Source organism: Oreochromis aureus, linkage group 9, assembly GCF_013358895.1.
Source record: "Oreochromis aureus strain Israel breed Guangdong linkage group 9, ZZ_aureus, whole genome shotgun sequence".
In the NCBI taxonomy this organism is placed as follows: Eukaryota; Metazoa; Chordata; class Actinopteri; order Cichliformes; family Cichlidae; genus Oreochromis; species Oreochromis aureus.
This window is the reverse complement of record NC_052950.1, coordinates 5,737,954-5,745,903: the sequence shown is the minus strand read 5'-3', so window position 1 is coordinate 5,745,903 and position 7,950 is coordinate 5,737,954.

The following is a 7,950-nucleotide window of genomic DNA, read 5'->3' as shown; positions in this document are numbered from 1 at the left end:
TTTCCTTACTTAGTTCTTTACTTTTAGTAAAAATAATAAATACATTGTTAAAAAGCCTACTAATTCCCCAGTGGGAAAATACTCCAGTACAGGCAAAAGCCCTGCATTCAGCAAATGTACATTGCATTCAAAACTGTTTTTTTTTTTCAAAAGATGATCCAGATTATCCTAAAGGAAAGGCCCTACACACCTAATAGTGTTCAAATGAACCAAGCAGATTTTTTTTTTTTTAATTTATGTCGCAATGGAGTTCTGAAAAGGGTTGAGTAAAAGATTATTTATTAGACGCAAACTAACAAAACACAAACAGTGAAAGAGCTTGGTGCTAGGTAGAATGGAACAGAGCTGAGCAAGTCACATGGGTCAGCTTTTTATATCTTGAAAGGCTAGGTGAACTAGGTGAGCTGATGACCAACCTTTATCAGCCAGTGGTCAGAACAAGTAGGCCAGGAACATAACTAAGAGGATGGAAGGAATTTTGGCTTTGTTTTTTCTCACTATAGCATTATTAAGAGAATAAAGACTGGAAGTTAAGTAGTGAAGTCAAACTGATTAGCAAGCAGCAGTATAATTTCATGTACGTAAGAGGTGTAGTGCTATTAATTTATGCTTAAACACTGGAACACACTGATCACACAAGTGATGCAATGTATCCACAGTGACAGTTTGAGTACATTAGGATTACATTAGGATGGATGGATGAGTCTTGGGGGTCTTGGGAGTCCAAGCCCATTACTGTGGTTACTGTGCCCCATCAGCTGAATTCCACTGATACACTTCTACAGCTTAAATTAAGTCCAGACTTATAGTTTAAAGTTCCAAACCTCCTCTGACATTAACATCAGCACTGGTTTAGTTTTCCATGGCTGACAAACTGGCCCAATACTTTTGTCTGCTTAGAGAACTACCAAGGGGTCTTTTTAACCCCTGTGGCATTTTAACCACTTGTATTGTCTGGGCTGGCATCACTGGAACAACTCTTAAATGGTTTTCATCATACTTATCTGATGGATATTTCACAATTCATATTAACTACTGTATCTTCTTATGTGTGCCACAAGTACATGGAGTCCTCCAGGTCTCAATCTTTGGACTAATTCTGTTTTAATTTTACATGTTACCACTGGGTCATCTACTTCACAGCTTCAAAGTTATCTCCTTCTATTGCTATGCTGATGATACACAGCTGTAACTTGTCTTTCTATTACAGCCTGTCTTACCACTGTGGTTGCTTCAGTGCCGTTACAAATTGGATGTCTTCAAATTTCCTCCATCTCATTCCTTGTGTTCAGCCCTGACAGCTTCTCTAAAGAGGTCAGTCATTACATCAGCTGGCAATATCATATACTCTGCTAAGAACTGTGGTATTATTAGCACTTGAAATTTGAATCTCAAAACTCAACCCAAATCTAAGAAACATTGCAAAAAGTCAAACCTTTATTATCTTCCAATAATTTGGAAGTTTACGTATGCACTTAAATTTTCTCCTACCTTGATTATTGTAAATCACTTCTCATGTGCATGTCTCTGTCCTTTTCAGCCCATATTCAGGTGGTCCAGAATGCAACACCTAGGCTGTTTATAAAACCTAGCTGACTTTCACACATCAATCCTATTCTTGGTTCCCTTTGTTGGCTTCCAGTGAATATCAGAATCCATTTTAAAAGTTTATTAATAACAGATAAAGCTCAACCTGGCCTGGCTCCTGTGCAGCCTGTAGAACAGAGCTATTGAAACCTTTAACCAACTGTTGGCCTTTCTGATTATTTGATCAGGGTCTCTTAACTGTTCCAAGCTTTTATTTTAGATACAGAGGCAACCTGGCTTTTTGAGATTAAAGTGCTAAATTTTGGAACAGCCTTCCTCCGTCTATTAGGTCGTCTGAACCAGTTTATTTTAAACCACAGCTGAAAATTAAATTATAGGTTAATTTTCCTTAATCTTTTTCCCACATGTCTCTGAATGCTAAAATACAGTAAATTTATCTTTAATATGCAGTTTTATTCAAAATGTGAAACATTTTGTACTTTCTGTTTTAAAAGAGGTCAGTACACACATTTTGGTATTGAGGCTGCTATAACACAAGCCAAAGCAAGCTAGATTGATAAGTGATTGATAGATATATCGTTAGATAAAAGATGAATAGTTTTTGCAGGGCTGAATGGGTCACGGGTGGATCGTTGAGCCGGGGTAGAACGTGGGAGTGTGTGACCAAATGGATGGAGAACCAGCTGGGTTGTTGACGTTGTAGAGCAGTGTGGGAATTGTAGCTGAACTGAGCAGAGAGCTCAATCTGTGGAGTACTAATAGACAGAAAACCCCCAACACTCAGATGATCACTCCCAAGAGCGAGTGCTTGGTGGTGATGAAAAAAAAGTACGCTTTGTTTGGTTCTTATTTGTAATTAGAAAACACACTTGGGGCCTCCCTCCCTGTTCTGCTGGGGTGGGCACACAGTTGTCATCGAGATGTGTAGCCTCGGGTTGTCAGTACTTTTGGGGGCTGCAGATGACGGGGATCTCCTTGATTCTCTGTCTGCCTCTGGCTCTTGGGGGGCTGCTTTGTGACCAAGACACATACAAGGCACTCACACACACACACACACACACACACACACACACACACACACACACACACACACACACACACACACAGAATTAGCTTAGTGCTTAGATTTTACATTCCTTACCTATACATTTGTTGTGCCTGTCTGGTTCATATGTTCTGGTGCCAACCACAGATCAGAACATCTTCATTAGACCCTTCGTTAAACTCCTCATATTTTTTTACTTTGCTCCTTTGATGTGTCATCTCACTCTCTTTCCTGTTCTCTCCCTGTGGGGGTGCCCTCTCTCTCTCCCACCTAGAATAATGTGTGAATTAATAAACGGTTGTCAGATGGTGAATGCCAGAGCCACATGTGTTGTTTTGTGTTTTTTGAGTTTGTGTTCTCCACAACAAGTTCCTACAAGGTACTTTTAGCTCCTTCTTTATTTCCCCAAGGGCTGCCACAGTGGATAGTTCTACACATTTGATTTGGCCAAGACCACCACTAAAAATACACAAGCTTTTGACCCTCTGAGGTTGGGTTTGTGTCTTCTCCCGGTCTTAAACCAGGGACATTTTGCATATAAGGTGAATGTGTTAACCTCTACACCACAGGGGAAAAAATGTTTCAGTATAAGCACATGATTAAGAAACAAAGGGTTTTGTCCATGAAATTGGTTGAGAGCTTTTAATTTGAAATAAACACATGAAACATTGAGTTTGTGTAACCAGGCACACTTTGTATAAATACCCCCCCCCCTTAAAGTCAACGATGTAATTCAACAACAACAACAACAATTCAACAGAGGTCCAGATAGCTGATTCTTGCAGCGTCATATTAGTGAATTATAGATCACCTGAGTGCAGTTGATGTTTGTCAGTGATTTTAGTATGAAAACGTATGTGTGAGGTCCAGTCTCTGGTTCATCAGTATTCCTGCCACAATTGCAACATGGCGACAAAAGAACATGCCAAGCAACACAGAGAATGGCTCACTGAAAAATATAAGTCAACAGATGGCTACAAAAGATTTCCAACTCACTGGACATCCCACAGAGTTCAGGTAAATCCATCATTAAAAAATGGAAGCACTGCAGAATCTACCTAGAGCTGGCCATCCTCATAAACTGAGTGAGAAGAGTAAGAAAAAGATTGGTGAGGTAGGGCCACCAACACACCTATGACCACTCTGAAGGAGTTAAAAGCTTCAGAGGTTCCAGGGGGACTGGCTATACATATATCAGTATTAGTTATTTCATGTTTATTGTATTATGGTATCACTGTTATAAGGAGAAATTTTTGTTATTTTAAGAAATTACCTCTGTTTCAGTATTGTTTACAGCTCAGACCTTAACTCATCAGATTCCTTGTTGCCTCAGTGTAAAGGCCTCAAACCCAATAACATTTAAATGTGGACTCTGGTCAAGTTCTTCGCAAAAATCCCATGGAAGTGAGTTTTATATTTGCTGCACACAACTGCAGTGGCTCACTTCTCTTGTACTGGCAACAGCAATAAACACAGGGTAACAGCTTAATGATGGAGTTTAAAAGCCTCGGCAAGGTGCAGCTTCTGAGGATCTTCTCTAACAGACTGATTCAGCCCCACTGTCACAAGGACAGACAGAAAATCTCTCATATCTCATCCACTGACTCTCTACAATGCAGTACATCTGTCTAGCAGAATATAATGTTCTTTTACTTTGCACCCGTGGAAAAATGGATATGTCATATGATATTTCTTACTACATTTAGTAAGCTATTACCTCTTGTTTACCAAATAAGATGTCTCTTTTTATATATGTAAGAATTGCTGCAATAACAGGAATGACTGAAAACCAGTTTCAACCAGTCATAAGAAAGTAATCAATTATAATGGTAATTCTAGTAACCCTGTAGGCACAGATGGCTTGTTATTCTTATTTAGCTGGCATTAGAAAACCATGTAGACCCTCTGGTGAAAGGTTATAGCATAAAATTACCCTTCAGGTCGCCCTGTACTAATTCACTAGCTAACCGTGTTTTCTTTTAATAAAGACTATTCTATTCTGTGATAAGTTAGTCAGCCCAGGACAGCTGACTGTGTCTCTTATAACAAAGAAAAATCAACATATTTACTCTGATACCGGTACTAGTTGATAAAGTTGTGATAGCATCATAATAGTCCGAGTTGGCGTCCAGCAGCTGGTCTAAACTGGGAAGCTCCAGCCCGCCCATATTCCCATGCTCTTACCAAGCACACGTACAGCGTGGTCCCTCCTATTGCCTCTTCTCATGTCTCCACTCAGAGAGGATCGGCAAGCATACTGATCCGAGGTGAGTCTCTTTTTTCCTGTTTTTGCTCTCGTTGCCTGACAGTGATAGAGAATGGTGTGATTATTGATAGAAAATGTACTGGTTATTAAAGATAGTCGGCCTGATATAAAACAGATCCAGTCTGAGGAACAGTTCCACTTCAGGTCTAGAGCCACTTGAAATTTAGAAATATTGAAATAGATAGAAAGTAGAACTCTGGTGAGTGTTTTGGACTCTGGGCCTATTTACATTATTATTATCATCAAAGCTATAACAGAAGTCATAATCGAAACTGAGAACAAATGACAGCAAACTGCACTAGCTTGTACTCAACCCACTGAAGTCCATATTTTTCATCACTCTGCACGGGGAGTAATCAGGTCAAATTGTCTTATGACCTGAGTGAAAACACTTAGTTCTTGATGCTGTGATTGGCCGGCAGCATCCATTTCCTCTGTCCTAATGGACACACAACAGTTTTAGCTTTAGCACCCCACCCTGTTGTCCCTCGAGAACCAAAACCATTAGCCCAAGGTTCCCCTGACACACAATGAAGGCCCCCCCACCCCCATCATACACACACACAAAGATCAATATATGGAAAGAGGCTGACTTCCTTCTTCCTTTCTTCACTTCATAAATATATAATGTGAGCTCGGCTTCGGTCCACCAGCAGCCACAAACTCTGACATCATATAAATAGAGATAAAAAACTGTCTTATGTTATATATGTCTTATAATTAACTAAAATAAACTTAAACTATAAAATGTGTGTTGTTACAAATTCTGTTACATAGAGAGAAAATACACTCACAGGTCTTTTTGTCAAGTATACTTGTTCAGCTGTTCTTCAGTGCAAATAACTAAACAATCAATCACGTGGCAGTAGCTCCATGCATTTAGTCACAAAGTCGTGAAAAACCTGCAGAAATTAAAAACTAAGGATCAAAATGAGGAAGAAAGGGGATTTAAGTGGCTTTCATTGTCACTTAATGGTTGTCGGTGCCAGATATACTGGTTTGAGAATTTCAGATACATCTGATCTGCTATAGGATTTTTTTCACACAACCATCTCTAGGGTTAATGGATACAACATGCCAAATCTTAAAGCAGACTGGTTACAGCAGTAGAAGGCCACATCATCTGATGTCTGTCAGCCATAACACGGGCTCACCAAAATCAAATACCAAAAGATTGGAGAAACGTTGCCTGGATGAGTCTTGATTTCTGCTGGGACATTCAGATGATATGATCAGAATCTGGTGAAAACACATGAAAGCACTGATCCGTCCTGCCTTGTATCAACAGTTAAGGCTGGTGATTGTGGCGTAATGTTGTGGGTGATATTTTCTGAGCACACTTGATGTCGAAACGAATATGATTTAAATGTCACAGCCAGAGATGTGATTACTTTTTTCAAGTAAGGGATTACTATTGCAAAAAAGTCATTTGATTACTGTTACTTTCCCGTAGGCACGCTGCATTATTGCGTTACTAAACCGTGATTTTGTTTGTGAGAGTGTCTCATGACAATGACTTACGAGCGTGCAATGTCCGTGGCAGCAACAGACGTGTGCAGACCAACAACAGATAATATGGAGTGCGTGAGAGAGTACGACCATGCAGCATTTAAAGCTTGGAAGTATTGACATTACTTTGAGTTTGATTCTGTAAAAAATGACAAAAACATTAGTGTCCACTTGGGGAGAAAACTTCTTTTTATAGCATAAAAATAAAACTTCAAATCTGAGCAAGCACCTAGCACGTCAGTCATCTGCCAAAAACTGATTTCCACTATTTCCATGTGTTTTTTATGTGTAATGTCTTTACTCATATTGGTAAATAGACTTTACAAAGGATTTACAAAGGGTTATATATAAAATTACCAAGTATCTTTATAACTCTGTGTTATTGTACATTATAACCAGTCAGGTCCTTTTTGACCACTTAAAATATGTTAACAAAACTATTGTTATATTTGTTGCATTTTTCTGCTGCCCTCATGGCCAGATTACTCTAGAATCTGGCCAAGATGTTTTGGTTGATGTCTTGATTGCGGTTTCTACCTTGTGACAGGAATGTTGTTTGCAGCTCAATATGACTTAATATCACTCATGAGGGATGCATTTGACATATGTTTCGCATATTATAGACCAACAACTTATTTATTGTAGCTTAAATACAAGCAATCAGTTTTTGGCAGACGATCACTTTTTGGCACAACACCAGCATGGGAATGTGAAATTCACAGAGAAACCCCTGGATCCCCCCCACTGACATGACCGCCGCAGCACCGGGCAAAACTCCGACAGCCCCACTTCTGCTAAACAGGTGAAAATAGACTAAGAGCGACAGGACTTAGTGCTGCTTAATGTTTGATTTTATTTATTTTTTGTGTTTTACTTGCATCTATTTGAAAGAGTGAGTGTAAACACAAAAAAATATTTTATTGTATTTGCTGGATTATACAGAAAATTCAGTGTTAAATGTTAAACAAATTTCTTCAAGTCAGAGACTGCTGCATATAATCTAATTTTTGCTTGATGCAATGTGCATAAAGTTGAAAGATTAACACTAATAAAACAATTTTTAAGAAGAGACTTTTTCATTTGATTCAATCTTATATGATGGATTATGCAGAAAAAATAGAATTGGGCTGAAAGGTCTATCGCTTTATTACGTTGTAATGTTTTTATAAAGTAACTAAGTAATAAAGCAACTAATTACTTTTGAAAATAAGTACTCCGTAAAGTAACAAGATTACTTTTTTGGAGAAGTAATCAGTAATTAGTAACTAATTACTATTTTCAAGTAACTTGACCAACAATGGTCACAGCCTATCTGAGTATTGTTTCCATCCCTTTATGTGGCATTCTTCTGATCACTGGTTTTCAGCAGGACAACATAACGTAATCACAAAGCTTAAAATATCTCAAACTGGGTTTTGGAACATGTCAATAAATTCTCTGTTGACAGCGTGAGAAAGTCAGAGTGATAAAGCTTTGATAAGCTTTTAATAAGATAATACTTTATTTATGTCATATTTTGAAATTCTAATAGTAGTAAAATAAAAAATTATCTCTGTCTGGCTGGCTCTTTTTTTTTTACAAG